Below are 19,353 nucleotides of genomic sequence, written 5' to 3'. Positions count from 1 at the left end.
TATGTTCAAAATACATTTATTTTTTAAATTCAGTGGGTGCGGCTTATATTCAGGTGCGCTTAATAGTCTGGAAATTACAGTATATATTTACATAAGTATTCAAACCCTTTGCAATGAGACTTCGAAATTGAGCTCAATTGATCATCCTTGAGATGTTTCTACAACTTGGAGTCCACCTGTGGTACATTCAATTGATTGGACATGATTTTAGAAAGGCACACACCTGTCTATATAAAGGTACCACAATTGACAGTGCATATCAGATCAAAAACCAAGCCATGAGGTCCAAGGAATTGTCCGTAGAGCTCCGAGACAGGATTGTGTCAAGGCACAGATCTGGGGAAGGGTACCAAAATATGTCTGCAGGTCCCCAAGAGCCAGAGCCTGGACTTGAACCCAATTGAACATCTCTGAAGAGACCTGAAAATAGCTGTGCAGCGACAATCTCTATCCAACCTGACAGAGCTTGAGAGGATCTGCAGAGAAGAATGCGAGAAACTCCTCAAATACAGGTGTGCCAAGCTTGTCGTGTCATAGCCCAGAACACTCGAGGCAATCAGAAATACTATCAGACATCCACAAATATATAGGCCAGGTAGCCTAGGCCTACTTCTATGCGTAATCAGGTGTGTATCCTTACTCAACATTGACAGGAGCACTCCAAACAAAATACAATTAATAAATTGACAAAACTCGTAAATGGAATTAAATAAACCAACACTTGTTTCTCACAAGTGTACCATAGGTTGTGAGCTCTGCAAACAAGTGTCCACTCCAACAATGAGAACGGTAAATGTAATAATGACTGTAATAATAATAATAATAATAATATATTGAATGCATTAAAGCTGCAATATATAACTTTTTGGGTGACCCAACCAAATTCACATAGAAATGTGAGTTATAGATATGCCATTCTCATTAAGTCCAAGTCTAAGAAGCGGTAGATCTGTTCTATGTGCGCAGGGCTATTTTTATGCTTCTTAAGTTCAGTTTTTGCTTCTTTTACTGTCAGTTTTTGTACACCAGATTCAAACAGCTGAAAGTACAATATTTTTGGTTATGGAAAATATATTTCACAGCGGTTTAGATGGTACAATGATTCTCTACTATATACTTGCTTGTTTTGTCACAAACCGAAATTAGGCGTTTCGAATTTAACAGGTGCATTGAGCACCTTTAACAGAAATTACCGAAACCAAACAAACATTATTGATTAGAAATGATTAACGGTAAATGTACTACTGGTGATATATGTAATTGTGAATTGATAGACACTAACAATCAAAGGGCAAACAATTCACTCAATGAGTTAAAAAACAATGAATGCGCACACATTTACAGGAGAGAGCATTCTGGAGAGAGACGCGCTTTGTGCATCTAAGCCATTCCGCAATGGAATAGGCCACTGAGACAGGCACGAATCAGACAGGTGTCTCATGTGCCACATTTGATTTTTTTGCAACTGCTTGACCAAACAAACCCCAGTCGACCAACAGCCTATCGACCAAACAATCGACCAGTCGACTAAATGGGGTCAACCCTAAATCTATGTAGGCTATACAATATATGCATGGTATATTTTCATGTACTGTACAGTTTCCTGTAGAAAGACTTCTATGTAGGTCTCTTGCAAAGCATCTCTGGCCTACATGCACTGCATTGTTTTACACTGACAACAAAAAAATGACATCAGTCAAGTGAAAAGGCTGGGGGAATCACTGTGGTACAACATTTGTGCAAAAATGGATTATTGGCGTGCCAAAGACATCCCTCTCATTGAAAACACAGCCCCAGGCGGGAACAGGTCGGTGGTACAGTGTCAAACCAACACTTAAAATTGCCTTGCCTTCCCCTTGGCCATTTCAGGTGGGTATACAGTGATATAGTGGAGGAGAGGAGGTGAGGTGATGTATTGAGGTAATACATTGGTGAGGGTAATGTGTGGTTGTTATCTGATCTCGTCTTGTCTTGCCTCAGTGAGAGGCGAGGGGCGGAGCGGAGGAAAGGAACCTGATTGTTCGACCCTTGGGTATAGGTTTGTTTTTCTGTGTGCAGAATCTGGGGTCATTTTGATTCTGAATGTCGCTACAGAAAAAGAGAGGGAAAGAAAACACCCTTCTACTGTAATTGACTCATTCCAGTTGCATCATGTCAAGATGATGTCATGTTCTACATATTGGCCACACATTAGGGCTGGGAATTGCCAGGGACCTCACGATATTTGATATTTAGGTCCTATTCAATATGTATTGTGATTCTCAAGATATGTGTATTGCAATCAGGGGTTGGAAATTAAGCTCTGAACAGTTTCAACCCCCAAAGAATTTACGGTTTATATCGTTCCCTCCGAAATATATATATTTTTAAAATTAGCTCGACATTAAATTACTTCACCAATCACTGCAGACAGAGCAACTTACTATTGAGCGTGCAAAAGCTATAGTTGTTTACATGCATTCGACAGACAAGTATAGGGCGCGAGATGCAAATTAAATTTTGTTGGTGAGGAGAGAGCGAGAGGGTGGAGGCCTTCTTTGAAGCAATTGGCATCTTGTTGTTATGACATGCATTATCTGAATTAGGCCCACAGAATTACACCTACCGAGGACCAGCTTCTATAAAAGGAACTTTTTGAACTTCAGGACCAGCTTCTATAAAAGGAACTTTTTGAACTTCAGAGAGTTGCTTTAACGTTGGACCAAAACTACCTAGCTACCATGCTTGTGTGTGCAGAGCAGCACCAGAATTAAAATAAAGGCACATCTTACCTTTTAGTCGATAATAAATCCAATGTGAAATGTGATAACTATAGTATCCTTAACTAGCGTTGAATAAAAGTGTATCCATTGTTCTCTAATTAAAAATCTCTCTCCCTTATTTCGGAATCACGCTTGTAAACGTCAGTAGGCTACAGCACACTATGCTTCAAAGGGAGGGGGAGGGGCAGGTATCCTACACATACACACACAGACAAAGATTTTCAGCTAGCAGACACACTGAAATACATTTCTGAGTGACTGAGTGAGGGCTTTCCATAGGCGCCTTGTTGCGTTTTTAGTGGGACTGGAAAAAAATGCCCGGAATGTAAAACAACGTTATTAACCGGTTCCCATGCTTTTAAAATAACGGTTCTGTTCCGGAACAGTATAGAAAACTTTTGTTCCCGGTTGTGATCCTGTTCCTATAAAAATGTCATTCTATTCCAGTTTTCAGTTCTGTTTTCTCTTCTGTTCCCCAACCCCTGATTGCAATTTGATATGCGATTTGATGTTCCAAACATATTGCTTTCTATATGTCTGCTGCAGAAAGACGAGAGAGCATGAGAAAATTAGTTTTGATCAGTCATGGCAATAAAAGTGCTGAAAACATTGCTCATGATTTAAAAATAAGCTATCAGATGAAAAATACAGGAGAATTGGCGCAGATACGGTTGACTAGTGTTAGCTAATGCTACCTAGCAAAAACATTTTGAATTAGAATTACAAATCGATACATGGGGTCAAAGTATTGCTATAATATCGTCCAAAATAATATTGAGATATGTAACTGTATCGATTTTTTTTCACCCATCACTACCAAATGTGGCTGCTAGGTTGTGCTGCTATAAGTGCAGAAGATAATATCTTGGAATTACAGTATTTTAATACCGGTAACAGGGGCGGAAATCCCGGGGGGGGACGGGCGACGACGACCCCCCCATCCTGGGAAAAATATGATTTGTCCCCCCCAATATATCACTGAAACATAACTATGTAATTTAAATAATATTAATAATACGCAATGAAAGCAATTGTGCTGATTATAGACACTTAATAGCGCGTTTTTAAGTTTCAAAAGATTGCGACCCCCCCCCACCCTTTGCCTCACAATGGTTTGATCCACTGCCAGTTCCTTAGCTTGCTAGGTAACAGAGAGGTCGTATCTACTGTCTGAAAGGCACTCAATGCACGTAACTGACGTGAGGTTAATCCAGTCACTGGCGCACACACACTAGCTGAATATGCAGAGCTAGCGCGCAAATACTAACTATTAAGCTGATTGATAAAATGTTCATAAGAAAGAAATGAAATTCTAATGGAAATGTTTCACAATGATGTCATTAGGCAGAGCAGGCAACAGATGGCACACAGACAGCAGAGTTGGGGACAGATATGCAGGGACAGACTGGCAGAGACAGGGAGTCTCAGGTAAGTTTGTCTTTGTTTGGCAACATTATGAAAGGTTCTCCATTTTTTTGACTTGTAAAATAGGAACATAATTGGAAAATGCCATGGATACCCCCACTCTCAACTTAAACTGGTGACTGAACTAAGATTTGTTAAAAGCAATGGTATTGCTGTTGTGATTAGTTGTGTAGTTTTGGGTACCGGTAGTTAGGAGTACGGCAAACACCTTATTTCTTTGGTTCCTCAATATACATTTACCATATTACAATGTAGGCTATGTGTTACAGCACTACTTTTGGTGTCCCCCTCAGGAATTGCTCTTGAGAAAATTTAATGTAATTGTCCCCTCCAAAGTTGATATCAGATTTTCGCCCCTGACCGGTAACATGTGTATCTTTCAAAGACATTCTAAAAAGGGATATTGACGACATAAATGCAACATTACTAGTGTCCATTTCAATAATTTGAATTGCATTAATGAACATCTACCAGTCTCAATCTGTGGGCAAAGAATAGGAAAAGGTTTGAAACGACATAAAACGACCAATGGCGTGTTTAGTTCACTGAAATGGTCAGTGAACTTTTCCCTGTTTATTGTTTACATCTTAACTGTAGGAACTTAAAGTAACTGCCACTCCAACATGTTTTAGGATTACTTGAATAATGTGTAGCGTAGCTGATTGTCGAACTGTAGCCTACACGGCTCAGACGTTATTCAAATCCAGGAAACAAAACTGTAATCTGCATTAGAGGTCGACTGATTAATTAGGGCTGATTTCAAGTTTTCATAACAAATCGGTCATTTGCATTTTTGGACGCCGATTAAGGCCGATTACATTGCAATCCACGAGGAGACTGCGTGGCAGGCTGACCACCTGTTACGCGAGTGCTGCAAGGAGCCAAGGTAAGTTGCTAGCTAGCATTAAACTTATCTTATAAAAACAATCAATCAATCTTCACATAATCACTAGTTAACTACACATGGTTGATGATATTACTAGGTTAACTAGCTTGTCCTGCGTTGCATATAATCAATGCGGTGCCTGTTAATTTATCATTGAATCACAGCCTACTTCGCCAAACGGGTGATGATTTAACAAAAGCGCATTAGTGAAAAAAGCACAATCGTAGCACCAATGTACCTAACCATAAACATCAATGCCTTTCTTAAAATCAATACACAAGTATATGTTTTTATACCTGCATATTTAGTTAAAATAAATTCATGTTAGCAGGCAATATTAACAAGGGAAAATGTTAGCAGAGTGTAAGCAGAGTCAGGGTATATGCAGCAGTTTGGGCCGCCTGGCTCGTTGCAACTGTGTGAAGACCATTTCTTTCTAACAAAGACCGTAATTAATTTGCCCGAATTTTACATAATTATGACATAACATTGAAGGTTGTGCAATGTAACAGCAATATTTAGACTTAAAATACGGAACGGTTCCGTATTTCACTGAAAGAAAAAACGTTTTGTTTTCGAAATGATAGCTTCCTGATTTGACCATATAAATGACCTAAGGCTCGTATTTCTGTGTGCTATTATATTATAATGAAGTCGATGATTTAATATTTGATAGAGCAGTCTGACTGAGCGGTGGTAGGCAGCAGCAGGCTCGTAAGCATTCATTCAAACAGCACTTTCCTGCATCTGCCAACAGCTCATTGCAATGCTTGAAGCACAGCGCTGTTTATGACTTCAAGCCTATCAACTCCCGAGATTAGGCTGGCAATACTATAGTGTCTATAAGAACATCCAATAGTCAAAGGTATATGAAATACAAATGGTATAGAGAGAAATAGTCCTAAAAATTCCTATAATAACTACAAACTAAAAGTTCTTAACTGGGAATATTGAAGACTCATGTTAAAAGGAACCACCAGCTTTCATATGTTCTCATGTTCTGAGCAAGGAACTTAAACGTTAGCTTTCTTACATGGCGCATATTGCACTTTTACTTTCTTCTCCAACACTGCGTTTTTGCATTATTTAAAACAAATTGAACATGTTTCATTATTTCTTTGAGACTAAATGGATTTTATTTATGTATTAAGTTAAAATAAAAGTGTTCATTCAGTATTGTTGTAATTGTCATTATTACAAATATATATATAAAAATCGTCCGATTAATTGGTATCGGCTTTTTTTGGTCCTCCAATAATCGGTATTGGCGTTGAAAAATCATAAATCGGTCGACCTCTATTTATTATATTATAATTAAGTCTATGATTTGATATTTGATAGAGCAGTCTGACTGAACGGTGGTGGGCTGCAACATGCTCGGAAGCATTCATTCAAACTTTACTGCGTTTGCCAGCAGCTCTTAGCAATGCTTGAAGCACAGCGCTGTTTATGACATCAAGCCTATCAACTCCTGAGATTAGGCTGGCAATACTATAGTGCCTATTATAACTTCCAATAGTCAAAGGTTTCTGAAATACAAATGGTATAGAGAGAAATGGTCAACGCGTCATAATTCCTATAATAACTACAACCTAAAACTTCATAACTGGGAATATTGAACCACCAGCTTTCATATGTTCTGAGCAAGGTACTTAAATGTTAGCTTTTTTTTTACATGGCACATATTGCACTTTAACTTTCTTCTGCAACACTGTGTTTTTGCATTACTTAAATCAAATTGAGCATGTTTCATTATTTATTTGAGACTAAATCGATTTTTATTTATGTATTATATTAAGTTAAAATAAAAGTGTTCATTGTTTATTCAGTATTGTTGTAATTGTCATTATTACAAACAAATAAATAAATATAAATATAAATATAAATATATATATATATATATATATATATATATATATATATATATAGAGATATAGAAATCGGAAATTTTATTTGTCACATGCTCCAAATACACAACCAACAATGCAGTTCAAGAAATAGAGTTAAGAAAATATTTACTAAATAAACTAAAGGAAAGAAATTCAATAAAAATTAACACAATAAAATTACATAACAATAATGAGGCTATATACAGGGGGTACCGGTACCGAGTTAATGTGCGGGGGTACAGGTTAGTCGAGGTAACTTGTACATGTAGGTAGGGGTAAAGTGACTATGCATAGATAATAAACAATAAAAGCAGTGTAAAAACAAAGGGGGGGGGGTCAATGTTAATAGTCCTGGTGGCCATTTGATTAATTGTTCAGCAGTCTTACAGCTTGGGGGTAGAAGGAGCCTTTTGGACATAGACTAGGCACTTAGGTACCGCTTGCGGTGCGATAGCAGAGAGAACAGCCTATGATTTGGGTGACTGGAGTCTTTGACCATTTTTGGGACCTTCCTCTGACACCGCATAGTATATAGGTCAGATGCTGAGCAATTGCCAAATCGAGTTTATATAGCTCTTTTTTAAATGGGAAAGTTACTGAAGTGATTTAACACTGTAGACTCTGACCATAACGTCCTACAGTATGGAAAAGACCGAATGTAATATTGAGATTTTATGCCGTCTACCCATGGTAGACAGCAAATTTGCCAGCCCGCCCTTAAGTCAGTGCTTCGGTCCCCTGGAGAACCATCCCTCCTGGTCATTACATGGGTGTGAGTTTTAGGGTCAGTTTAATTGACCGTCAGATTATGCCCCTCTGCATCCCCTTACCCCCCCCACCCACCCCCTGCCACTCCCACCCTGCTCCCCAGGTTCCAGCCCGCTAGGCCTAGAAAAGGGAGAGTCTCCAAAACAAGGACTGTCTTTGTATCACCCCACTCTGCCAGGAAATCGAAACCGCTTTCACCGCGGATGCCGGAGAAAGGGGTGGACATGGGCCCAGAAAACCACCTGAGCGGTCTCAGGTATCATCTGTAAAGCACTCTGCAGGTGAAGCCAACAGGTACAAATGGGTGAGTGCTACTGAGGCATCAGTGGAGCAACCATTTGGGGATGTGTTTGATCTGAAAAGACATCAAATCCCTTAAACAGAAGGAATTCAGGCAAGGAACTAATGCTTGTTCACCATTGGGGTTGGCTACACAAAATGCCAAATGTTTGCTAAATAAAGTAGCCAAATTCTTGCCTGACATCTGTCAAAAAGGCAGTATGCTGTTGACTCTCCAGAAGTGATCCACTAGGGGTAATATGTGAGACATGTGGACACTTGCTTGTCGAACATCTCATTCCAAAATCCTGGGCAATAATATGGAGTTGGTCCCCCCTTTGCTGCTATAATAGCCTCCACTCTTCTGGGAAGGCTTTCCACTAGATGTTAGAACATTGCTGCGGGGACTTGCTTCCATTCAGCCACAAGAGCATTAGTGAGTTTGGGAACTGATGTTGGGCGATTAAGCCTGGCTGGAAATCGGCGTACCAATTCATCCCAAAGGTGTTCGATGGGGTTAAGGTCAGGGATCTGTGCAGGCCAGTCAAGTTCTTCCACACCAATCTCGACAAACCATTTCTGTATGGATCTCGCTTTCTGCACAGGGGCATTGTCATGCTGAAACAAGTAAGGGCCTTCCCCAAACTGTTACCACAAAGTTGGAAGCACATGAGATTTACCTTCACGGGAACCAAGGGGCCTAGCCCGAACCAGGAAAAACAGCCCCAGACCATTATTTCTCCTCCACCAAACTTTACAGTTGGCACTATGCATTGGGGCAGGTATCGTTCTCCTGGCATCCGCCAAACCCAGATTTGTCTGTCGGACTGCCAGATGGCGAAGTGTGATTCATCACTCCAGAGAACGCGCATGGTGATCTTAGGCTTGTGTGTGGCTGCTCCGCCATTGAAACCCATTTCATGACGCTCCCGACGAACAGTTTGTGTACTGACGTTGTTTCCAGAGTCAGTTTGGAACTTTGTAGTGAGTGTTGCAACCAAGGACAGATGATTTTTATGCGCTACATGCTTCAGCACCCCGTTCTGTGAGCTTGTGTGGCCTACCACTTTATGGCTGAGCCGTTGTTGCTCCTAGACATTTCCACAATAACAGCACTTATAGTTGACCGGGGCAGCTCTAGCAGGGCAGAAATTTGACAAACTAACTTGTTGGAAAGGTGGCATCCTATGATGGTGAGCTCACTGAGCTCTTCAGTAAGGCCATTCTACTGCCAATGTTTGTCTATGGAGATTGCATGGCGGTGTACTCAATTTTATACACCTGTCAGCAACGGGTATGGCTCACAGGGATGTCCACATACTTTTGTATATATAATATACCTATTGCCCCACAAGTGGTAGGTAATAACACACTATCTTTAACAACTTCAACACAAGAACTGAGAGCTATTGTGAGATGGAGAAAGAATAGTGAGACTAATGCGTATTTGTGCTGTGTCAGACCGTTATTGACAGAGGTATCTCAGAGTGGAGATATGTCTATTGTGTCTTGACAGTTAGATCTGACTGTGATTTACAGGATCAGGCTTATTCATCTTAGATTTCAATTGGTTTCAAATGGTCTACTACTCCACCCACCTAGTGTGTTATACAGTTTACGTTCAACCAGCTACCTATGAAGCCCTGCAGGAATGTGTGAAACTCAGCACATAGTTATAGCCTGTCTAAGCCAGCTGACCCCATGAACTGTTAACTGGCAAACATTTTTAAAAAATGTAAAAATCCAGAGGGTTTAAGAGTTTAAAATTATTTTTAAAAACATGACAAAGCCGAATTATATTAGGCTTAAGCTTTGCTTATATAGGTAGCATAAAAGGTCCTCAGGAGGACAAAGCAGTCTTTCAAACATCAGATACTGAGTCTCAATGAAAAAGGTGAGCCTGGAATTGCAGGTGTTTTCCAATAGAAGGCACTTTATTCATGGACAAAAGGCTTCTTGTAGCTGGGGGAGGACGCAGGTAGAGCTGGGAAATACATTTTGACAGGAAAACAATTTGTTTTTATAGCTTTTCAATGTGCCACCGCTAACTTGCTCTGAACTGGATCACTACGTGCCTACTTCTCCTGTCTTCTCTCATCGGTTTTAGGGGCACTGGCGGAAACAGGCCAAAATGTAATTAAAGTGTAGATTAAACATAAAATCCTTTGTCAAACTCGACAGTCACACCAAAATGTAAACATTTCATGTGCATTGACTCACTCAGTACCATGGGGAACTATACAATTGGATGGAGTCACTTTCACATTTTTTGGGGAAATGAGTACCTGGTTTAATAGGCTGTATAATTGGACCATTCAACTTGGCGATTATCTTCATTAAAGCTTTGAGAGCTTCTCCTTAATGGTCGAGGGTCTTCGATCGTTTTTAATTAACGAGACACAATTCCTTCTCCAAACCTACGGCGGAATCAATAGAACCAGAGCAGGCCATTGGGCGATTGCCCCAGTTAGTCTGCCTGTGCCTTTGTCGACCTTGCTCCTTGGAGATCTAATCTGTAGAGATGATGAGAGATTGGGTCCTATCCCAGAGTTCTCTTGTCAGGTTAAGATTAAATTAAACTCCTTTAGCTGTCCTACCTGGGCCTTGGGCCAAGGTAATTGAATAGAGATGCCTGGAAGTTTTATCCAGCGCGGTTGAATATAGTAATCCCTTCTTCTCCCATGGTTTCACATATGTCACCTGAGTGCAGAGCCGGTGGTGCAGCCTGCCCGAACATTCTATGGGGCAGTGGCAGTTTCTGTTTATTAAGACATGTCCCATGGCAAAGATTAAATCACACAATGCCCTTCGTAGGGCTCTCCCTTAACTCAGCAGTCCAAAAAGGAACCGTTGCTTTAACCATTCATCTTTGGCCTGGGCAAATCCCTTTCTGGTCACAGGTGCCAACATTAAGATCAGCATGTTCGTAACTCTTCATTTGGGACAGGATTAGAAATGAAGACTTGGGTGTTCTGTTTATGGCAATGAGGTCTTTCCACACCACATGTGTGATTCACCACCTCGGAGACTAACTAGAGAGCGCCTACCACTTCGAAAGGTAAATAAATCCATGACAGAGATTATTAAGTATTCAGAAGTCAGTACTGCAAGAACACAGAGATGTGAAAATTGTACCTCTTAATGAAATGCTCGTTTTCAGACAAATCTCTCCAACCTCGCTTTCTGCCTCACCCTACCTAGTTTAAAAGTTGATTCAAGATAACCTTATGAATTCCAAGTTTTCCTCAGGTAGGACACAATGGCAATCTGCCAATGTTCGTAAGCGACTCTTATCAGTCACTGTGGCAACCTGTTTGTCTTTGGGTCATACATCACCTCTGGACAGGGACATCAACCCCCATCGTCCATCCTAAAATCATGAAAATAACACGGGGAAAGGGCAGGTGCCTCAGACCAGGCCTTATTAGTGCAGGTAACCATCCCTTGTGGTTCTGGATCATAGGTTTTCACCTGCCCCTTCAATCAGAAAACTAGCCTCCAAGGAACCACTGACACCCCCCTTTTTCAACAATGGGGCATTCCATGGGCATTATTTCTTTTGACACCAGGGGTTGGAAAACAACCAGTCCAATGAAAATAATGGGGAAATGTTGTAGATGATCTCATATGCATTTAATTCAACTGGGAATTTCTCAAGACTCCACAGCAAGGCAGATTTCCTGAGGTAACTATGTTTAAGTATGAGGGGGAGGCCGGAGTAGGTGACGTCCATCAATCTCTCTCTACACACAATGATAGCCTGTCCTCATCTTGTCAATGACATAAACGGATAGGTAGGCTGCATGACAATGACATGATGCTCAAATGACACGTGATGGAGGTGTACTCTAGCCTGGAGGGTGACTTTTTTTTTACATGTCTCTATTAAGACCCTATACCTCAAAGCCTTGACGTCAATGCATTCACAACATATGGAGTCTTCGCGGGTATAATAATCATATGACATTCATGTAATGCTATGTTCTCATTTTGCTCCTGTTGGGGGTTTTTCACTAAGGTTAAATCCTAGCTGCAGGGGAGTTTATCTAAATGCCTTCTGAACAAAAGTTGGATGACAAGTTTCCATCTTGTCATCCAATTATATAATATGTAGCTTTTTTATTAGTGCTTATAACAGTAGGTTTGTTGCAGGGGTTTGTTTGGAGGGCGATATAATGGGGGGGGTTAAAAACTGAGAAGACTCATTTTTCTCTCTCCACCTTTCTTCTTGCCATCTCTCTGGTCGTCTTACCCCACCACCATCCATCCCTCTCTCACTCTGTCTATCCATCTGTCTCCTTCCCTCTCTCCTCTCTTTTCATGGGGGAGGAAAGTGGCTGCTGAATCAAAGCAGGCCAGTGAACAAGGCCCCCTCTTTTCAGCAGAGTGATAAAAAGTTAATTGGTAGTGTGTGACCAGTCTCAGATTCCTGTGTAATTGCCTCGAGTTGGGTCGGCCTTGATGAAGTCAGTTATACGACACAGAGGGAGAAAAACACCAAAAAGCAACTTAAAACCTTGGCCAGTATCCAAATGATTTAATGAAGAACCTTCTGCAACAAACTGGCAACTAACAAAAGGAACACATGTGCTTGGAGCCACATTGTAGTTACTGTTGATAACAGGCACATTTTGTTGATTCTATTGTACATTACATCCATCCAACTTAAAAAATATATAAAAAAGTATATATATATATATATATATATATATATATATATATATATATATAGGTATCTTGCTTTGAAACCAGGAATCAAACTTATTTACTGCTTTTCTGAAAATATTAAAAAAAATAAACACGTCTACTTTCAAGATTAAGATCAGGACTCAGAATGTGGCAAAAGATGATGTTATATGGTAAAAAACGTTATTACCAATGCTTAATATCAGATGGGTTCTTATCAGATATGTTCTGACTGAGTCGTAATCCAATAATAAAAAACACAGCTTGTGCTATCTATCCACAGCATTAGCAGTAGTATGTCTTCACATGTGCTTCTCCTTGACTATAAACACACTGACCCAAAAGTCTGTGAGCTAGATCTTACTGCCAAGGACCGGCGCCCAATAAATTAAATGATAGTCAAACTTTAAACATTGTGCAGCAGCACTGTTTGAGCAATACCAGAGCTCAGGGTTGCAACACCTATCTCTGTGTTGCAGCAGTAGGCTATAGCTACATCATACCAGCGATTGTTTTTTTTAACCAACTATTGCGATTTGACTTGCGATATAGATCAAAACACTTGGGTGAACTGTTGGAACCATAGAAATAGAATGATTTATATTAAGAAACAAAGCGGAAAACAGCATTGTTCTTGTTTGGTACAATCTGTAGACTGCATTTGACCTAACAGAACAGCCTGAAAACTGACAAGACGGAGTTAACTACAAACGTTACACACGGCTGAGTCGCATTTCAAAATATTGCATGTGATATGGATCTCTTGCTATATGGATATTGCACAGGTCAATATTGCAATTTTGATGTGAATTAGATTAATTGTGCAGCCCTACTACCCAGGTAACCCAAGTTCATTCTTTCATTTCTAAACTCTCTATTCTATCTTACTGGAGAGGGCCCTTGATGAAACCAGTCAGACACATATGGATGGATTCTTCTCTGCCTTTTCCACTCTAAGGCCCTCATCAGCCGAGGCCCTCCTTAAGAACAGGGCACCACTTCAAACAGCTCATCACCAAATTCCCCTGTGATCTCCCACTGTCCTGACAGCAGACTGACAGACAAACACACAGACAGACATGATAAGAAGGGGGAGGAGGGCTCTGTTTCACTCTTGACTACCCCGGAAAATGACTGATGGCAGGAGATAGAGGGACGAGGGACAGACTGATAGAGGGGCTGACAAGTTTGAGATGGGTGGAGAAAGAGAAAAAGAAAGAAAATGGAAGACGGCCACAGTGGAAGAAATGGGACTGCTGGATGCATTGATAAAGGAAGAGAGAAAGATAACAGGATGACAAGGACAGAGGGAAAGAGAGAAGCCAAACATAATCCTGCATAGGTTGCAGTATCAAGTTGGCACATTGCTAGAATGTGAGATATAGCTGAAATTAGGGCTAGTCTGGAAGAATTTAAAGGCCGGGGGTGGCATAATACAAATGCCAGCACCATGCCCCCCTACTTTTCCCACACACCGAGCACCAGACTTGTACAAGTATGGAGGCTTGACTTGAAGAGAGGGGGTAGGCAGTCTGTTTTTAACTTGTTTTGGTTGTGCACTGGTGGACTTCTGGCAGCAGTTGGTGTGTATGGGACCCTGCTGAGAACCACCTGTCCGGACAAAGTCAACCAAAAGTAAGTACCCTCTGGTGAGTGATGCTTTATGGGTAGCTTAGATTTCATTCAAAATTATGTCCTTGTGTTTTCATATTTCACATATTTTATGTGTTTAATGACAATGACGTAACATAAATAAATGTATAGACTACTGTAAGATTTCAGAGCTATATGTTTACATGATGAGTGAGAGCTATAGGCCTACGTTAAGTGCAATACTCAAGAAATGCCAAAGAAATATGCAGAAATATAACCTGGGAACTGGGGTACTGCCAATGGCAATACATTTCTGTTGGTTGTGCATTTCTGTTTCCTGGAAGCTGTGTGGCCCTGGCTGGGCCCTGAGTGACAGATTGAGACAGGGGTCAGCAGTGGATCCCTGGGCCGGCAGGACACACACAAACAGGCTAGCCTTATGTGGCACTGCAACTGTCATAGCTGAACATGAATGGAGAGAGAGGGAGGGCTATAGGTGGCTGGGTGTGTGGTTTCCTGACCACTACAACAACAAACAAAAAAACTGATTCAATTGTAGGCTCAGCTTCTGTACTCAAAACATTATGGGGCTAAATGCATATCGTTTTACATAATTATTGATCATACTTAGTGATGAAATCTCTTAAGTTGAATGGTCAAATGATCTGTGTTGTGGTTTGAACCACAGTTACGGGCTGTGAGTGACACAACACAAACATTTCTGTTCCTCAGTTGCCAGTAGCCCATAGTTAAGAGTACACCGTACAGACACTTAGATGTCCATTGTTTCTCCTGTGGCTCAACCATTGGAAACTATTGGGCATGAGTGTTCCCCACACATTTTCAATAGACCAATACAATGGCCTTTGTTCGATGGTTAAACATGTCACCAACAGCTGTCTGCTGAATGGACAACAGTTCACGACAATGGACTACTACGTTGCCATCGATAACAAGATTTGCGCCCCTTAGAAGCAGAAAAAAATAAACCACACAATTTGCCACTACTATAAATATTTCCATATTCGATGAATGATTATTATTACGATTTCTGTAATACTTACAATAATGTCTCGATGTAACCTATGAATTAGGCTATGCAAAAAAATCTGTAGCCTGCACTATCAATCACTTATTGCGCCTTGCTCCATTGCAAAACCGTGTAACCGTGCAATTGACTTACCTTTGGCAATGTTTGGTCAGTTAGTTTCTGGATTTAGTTGAAAACGGTGAGGTAGGTATCTTTTTCGTCGCCTACAACTTCGGTGTATGACCCATGTTGCCTCGTCTCGGTGTGGTTGACAGGGCAGCAGGCGCAGCGGGACCCGGGAAGAGGCGGGGAAGCCAACCGGAGGGCGGGGTTGAAGGGCAGGTGAAGTTTCCCCTCTCGAGGAGAAGTGGATATGGGAATCTTGCGTGGGCAAGTGTGAGGACCCAAATCACCCCCCGCACAAGTTGTTCATCATAGCTGTTAAAAAAATGACACAATTTCCCAGAAGAAAAACAACAACATATTGATATAGATAATATTCATATTTTTATTGTGTCTGAAACAAAGTGTCCAGTCTAAAGATGATCATGTAGGCCTATTTAAATAAGTTAAGGGAAAGAAATTGGCTATTATGTTGGCTAACACCAGACTTGTTCAGTTTAATCTGTCTTTATTTTAATGAATCTTGACATCTGAAATTGTTATCTTACACCATGCAGTCATCATCAACAGCACTATTTTGTACGAACAGAACAGTGTGGTAGCCTATTAGGTACAGGACAGAGATACATCTTGTGGTGAACATAGGCCTACATATGGCATATGATGAGAAAAATGGCTAAATATGATTTATGTCAGAGTTTCTCTTTAACTTATGAAAACCGTTGTCTGAACAACATTGTCCCTTGTACCATAAACCTTATTGATAGTTGACCCACGAGCGCTTTCTTTGCAAATGTTTCAGACTAAGAGACTAACAGTGACCAAAGACACTTCAGAAGAGAGAGAGAGAGACAGGTGGAGAGAGAGAACGAGAGAGAGCGAGAGAGAAGCGATAAGACAAATGAAATTTAAAACAGGAAATGACATTCAGCTCAGGAATTTGACAGAAGCCAACAGTCATCCTTCAGTCATCATGATAATACCTTAAGGAAGGGTCATTCATATGTGTAAGTAAATGAATGCGTGACTTTCAACAGGAAACCAGTGTGAGAGGTGAACGAATGCTAGACTCTGTCCCAAGACACCTAATAGAACACATTTCACAACAGTAGAATTCATTATTCACTGTGTATTTAGACACTGTAAAAAACAAAAAAACATTTCATCTTTAACACTGCATTGTTGGAAAATGACCCGTAAGTAAGCATTTCACTGTTAGTCTACACTTGTTGTTTACGAAGCATGTGAAATGTTTTTTATTTGTATTTGTGTGACTGACTTAATTTTTTTCCTTCCCTCATACAAAGTTCAGAAAAACACTTATTTAGACTCTGTGAACTAGAATGAAAGAGGAAGTTGAAAAGCACTTGATTTGATACATGACAGAGAGCAGATATCTACAAAACATTAGTCCGAATATCTTTTAGCACCGTCAACACAGGTGGACCACAAGTAGACAAGTGACATGGAGGAAATACTCGAGATCCCCGACCAATGACAACAATGACAACCTTATATAATTTGTAAACCATTCTGATTGTGTTACTTCTTTAGAGCGGAGAGAGTAAATCCAGAAAGACCAAACATGAAATCCCTGATAAACCCTAGAACTCAAACACTTCGGTTCCACCTACCCAATACACTGCAAGATCTACTGATAGGCTGATCAGCATCATGGCAGTCAAACAACCAATCACACGTCTCATCATCTCTTCAACTTCCGATAACCACAGGTATTCAATCATCTTTCTTCTACACCTTCATTTATAAAGGTAATTGACGATACACCTTCTTTTAAAATAACAAGCTGGCATGTGAGACATCCAGTCTAAAGCAGCAAAAAAACAAAACCCAGCAAAGGAAGGAAATACGGTATAATAACCATGTTTAGGCATTACAAAATACATATATATCTTTTAGGTCTAATTCCTCATATTTCCTGGAAATTTTCATGAGCTGTACGATCCGTCAGTTTTGGCTTCATAGCACCTCCTTAACGTATTTTGATTTGGTCTGCATGTAACACAAATGAAAAGATGCAATGCCCCCGGAAACCAAGAATATAGAAAATATTTGCAGGAAATTCAAAGTTCTGTCTCAACAATCTGCTCCAATGCTGTCTTAAAATGTTGTTACTGTTGCTTGGCAATTATTAACACCTTATGGGATTCCTACTCTGAATTAGAAAGGTTTACAGTGAGAAAGTTGATCTGTATCTTAACAATGTGCATCTCAAGCAGAGTAGACTAGTAAAGTATGACCATAGAATCTTCACGTGACTTCAGTAGTGTGATATTGTCAAAGCACATGTTCGAATAACTAACATCAATGTTGCATAAATAAAATGTGTAAAATAAATAGCGGATATCTTAATAAAAGGTGCGCAAATAATAATCATTAAATCAACAAAATTCAGTACAAAACAGAGTGCTACTTTCAAAACCACTACTTTTAAAGGTGATCTTAAACATTCATCACAAAACACTATGTGGGCTCTAAAACACACTACAATACTAACTGTGTCTCCATACGTTCATCCTTAACAACATCTGTGTCCCTTCTATCGTTTCTGAGGGTATTGGTGTTAGACAGAAACCCCTAAACAACCATATTCAATGTTACCCTCTAAACCACCTTTTCTCATCATTTATCTTAACGGAAAACCAGCCTGTTTCACAAGATACAACACTGAACAAGCACCAGAGAGACATCACCCTCAACAACATAGAGTAAGTAGCTCGTTACACATTTCAGTCAGAGAGAGAGAGAGTGAGAGAGAGGCATATTGATAGAGCACCAGAAACAGAGGCAGAGTGAGAGAGATTCAAGAAGGCGAGAGATGAAAAGCACTTGTTCAGCATTACGGAGCCTCTCTTTCCTCTTGACCATGAGGATAGGAGACCTGTTAATAAAGATATCTGGCTTACAGAGTGTGTTTTTTTTCAGGAATGAGGAGTCTGGAGTCCCAGTAAAGGCAGAGTGGTGAGAGAAGGAGAGGAGGATTGGTCCCAGTGGTTAGAGAGAGAGATAGCAAGGTCCATGGGGAAAGAGAATATCCCAGACAGTCCTGGACTGGGGTCCGGTCCTACACGGAGAGGAGATATGGTCTGTACATCAAGCTGGAAAATCCAGCTTCCACCTGCAGCTGTGAAAAAAAAGAGAGAGAGAAAGACTCAGGGAGAGACTCAGAAAGAGATTGTTTATGGTTCGACTGCCTAGCATCGCATTGTAACTGTGAGGTAATAGCATTAGATTGGTGATGTATTTCAGATAACATGAGGTCATGAAAGGGACAAAAAACACAAAGCTCTGATTTTATATATATATGTGCTGCCCCCTTGAGGACCAATATTGAACTTTACATTTGAAATGTAGAGGCTAAAGTGCCTCTGAACACTTTCCTAGGGACCCTAATGCTCTTTAAGATTCAGATCTCGTGTTCTAGTTTCTAGAATAGAGTGAATGCTTTGGTCCTGACCTAGATATTGGCACCAACACAGATGTCATTGAGGCCTTTGGCCTTCTCTGTAAACCTCAAGTGATTCCCAGAGTTCTCTCAGGGCTGATTAAAGCTTTAATTAAAGCCTTTGAGACTTCAATTAATGGCTGGTTTCCTGGCTGTCATTAATCTTCTCAAAGGCCAACAGCACCAGAGTGGGCCAATACCAGACCCCATCACCAATTAGTCCAATGTGATTAAGTCATGCTAAACGCGTGACAAAAAGAGAAACGGCCACACAGCTGGGCTCAGGGTTACCATAGGCATTTCTTCCAAGATGTGATTTGGCTGAATCAAGCATTCAACAGCTGTATTGTTTCCCTTCAGCTGTGAATAAATTGTAAGGAATGGCTGTAAGGTTAAAAATAGAGCAGTGTGGGAAGTAGGAAAGGTCATTGGAGTCCATCAGTGAG

General features: G+C 40.5%; 2 protein-coding genes across 2 annotated transcripts in view; both read right to left on the bottom strand.

Annotated features, from left to right (window-relative positions):
• The window catches only part of lypd6b (LY6/PLAUR domain containing 6B), a 54,410-nt gene extending 38,813 nt beyond the window's left edge, over positions 1 to 15,597 (bottom strand). The window contains exon 1 of the mRNA XM_029711331.1: positions 15,472 to 15,597. The gene's annotated coding sequence lies outside the window, so the exon portion shown is untranslated. The remainder of the gene's footprint in view (positions 1 to 15,471) is intronic.
• Positions 15,598 to 15,932: 335 nt separating this feature from the next.
• The window catches only part of kif5c (kinesin family member 5C), a 41,773-nt gene continuing 38,352 nt past the window's right edge, over positions 15,933 to 19,353 (bottom strand). The window contains exon 26 of the mRNA XM_029711330.1: positions 15,933 to 18,586. The gene's annotated coding sequence lies outside the window, so the exon portion shown is untranslated. The remainder of the gene's footprint in view (positions 18,587 to 19,353) is intronic.

Source organism: Salmo trutta, chromosome 24 (assembly GCF_901001165.1).
Source record: "Salmo trutta chromosome 24, fSalTru1.1, whole genome shotgun sequence".
Classification (NCBI taxonomy): Eukaryota; Metazoa; Chordata; class Actinopteri; order Salmoniformes; family Salmonidae; genus Salmo; species Salmo trutta.
Note: the sequence above shows the minus strand (reverse complement) of the source record. Positions and strands in the feature narration are given on the sequence as shown.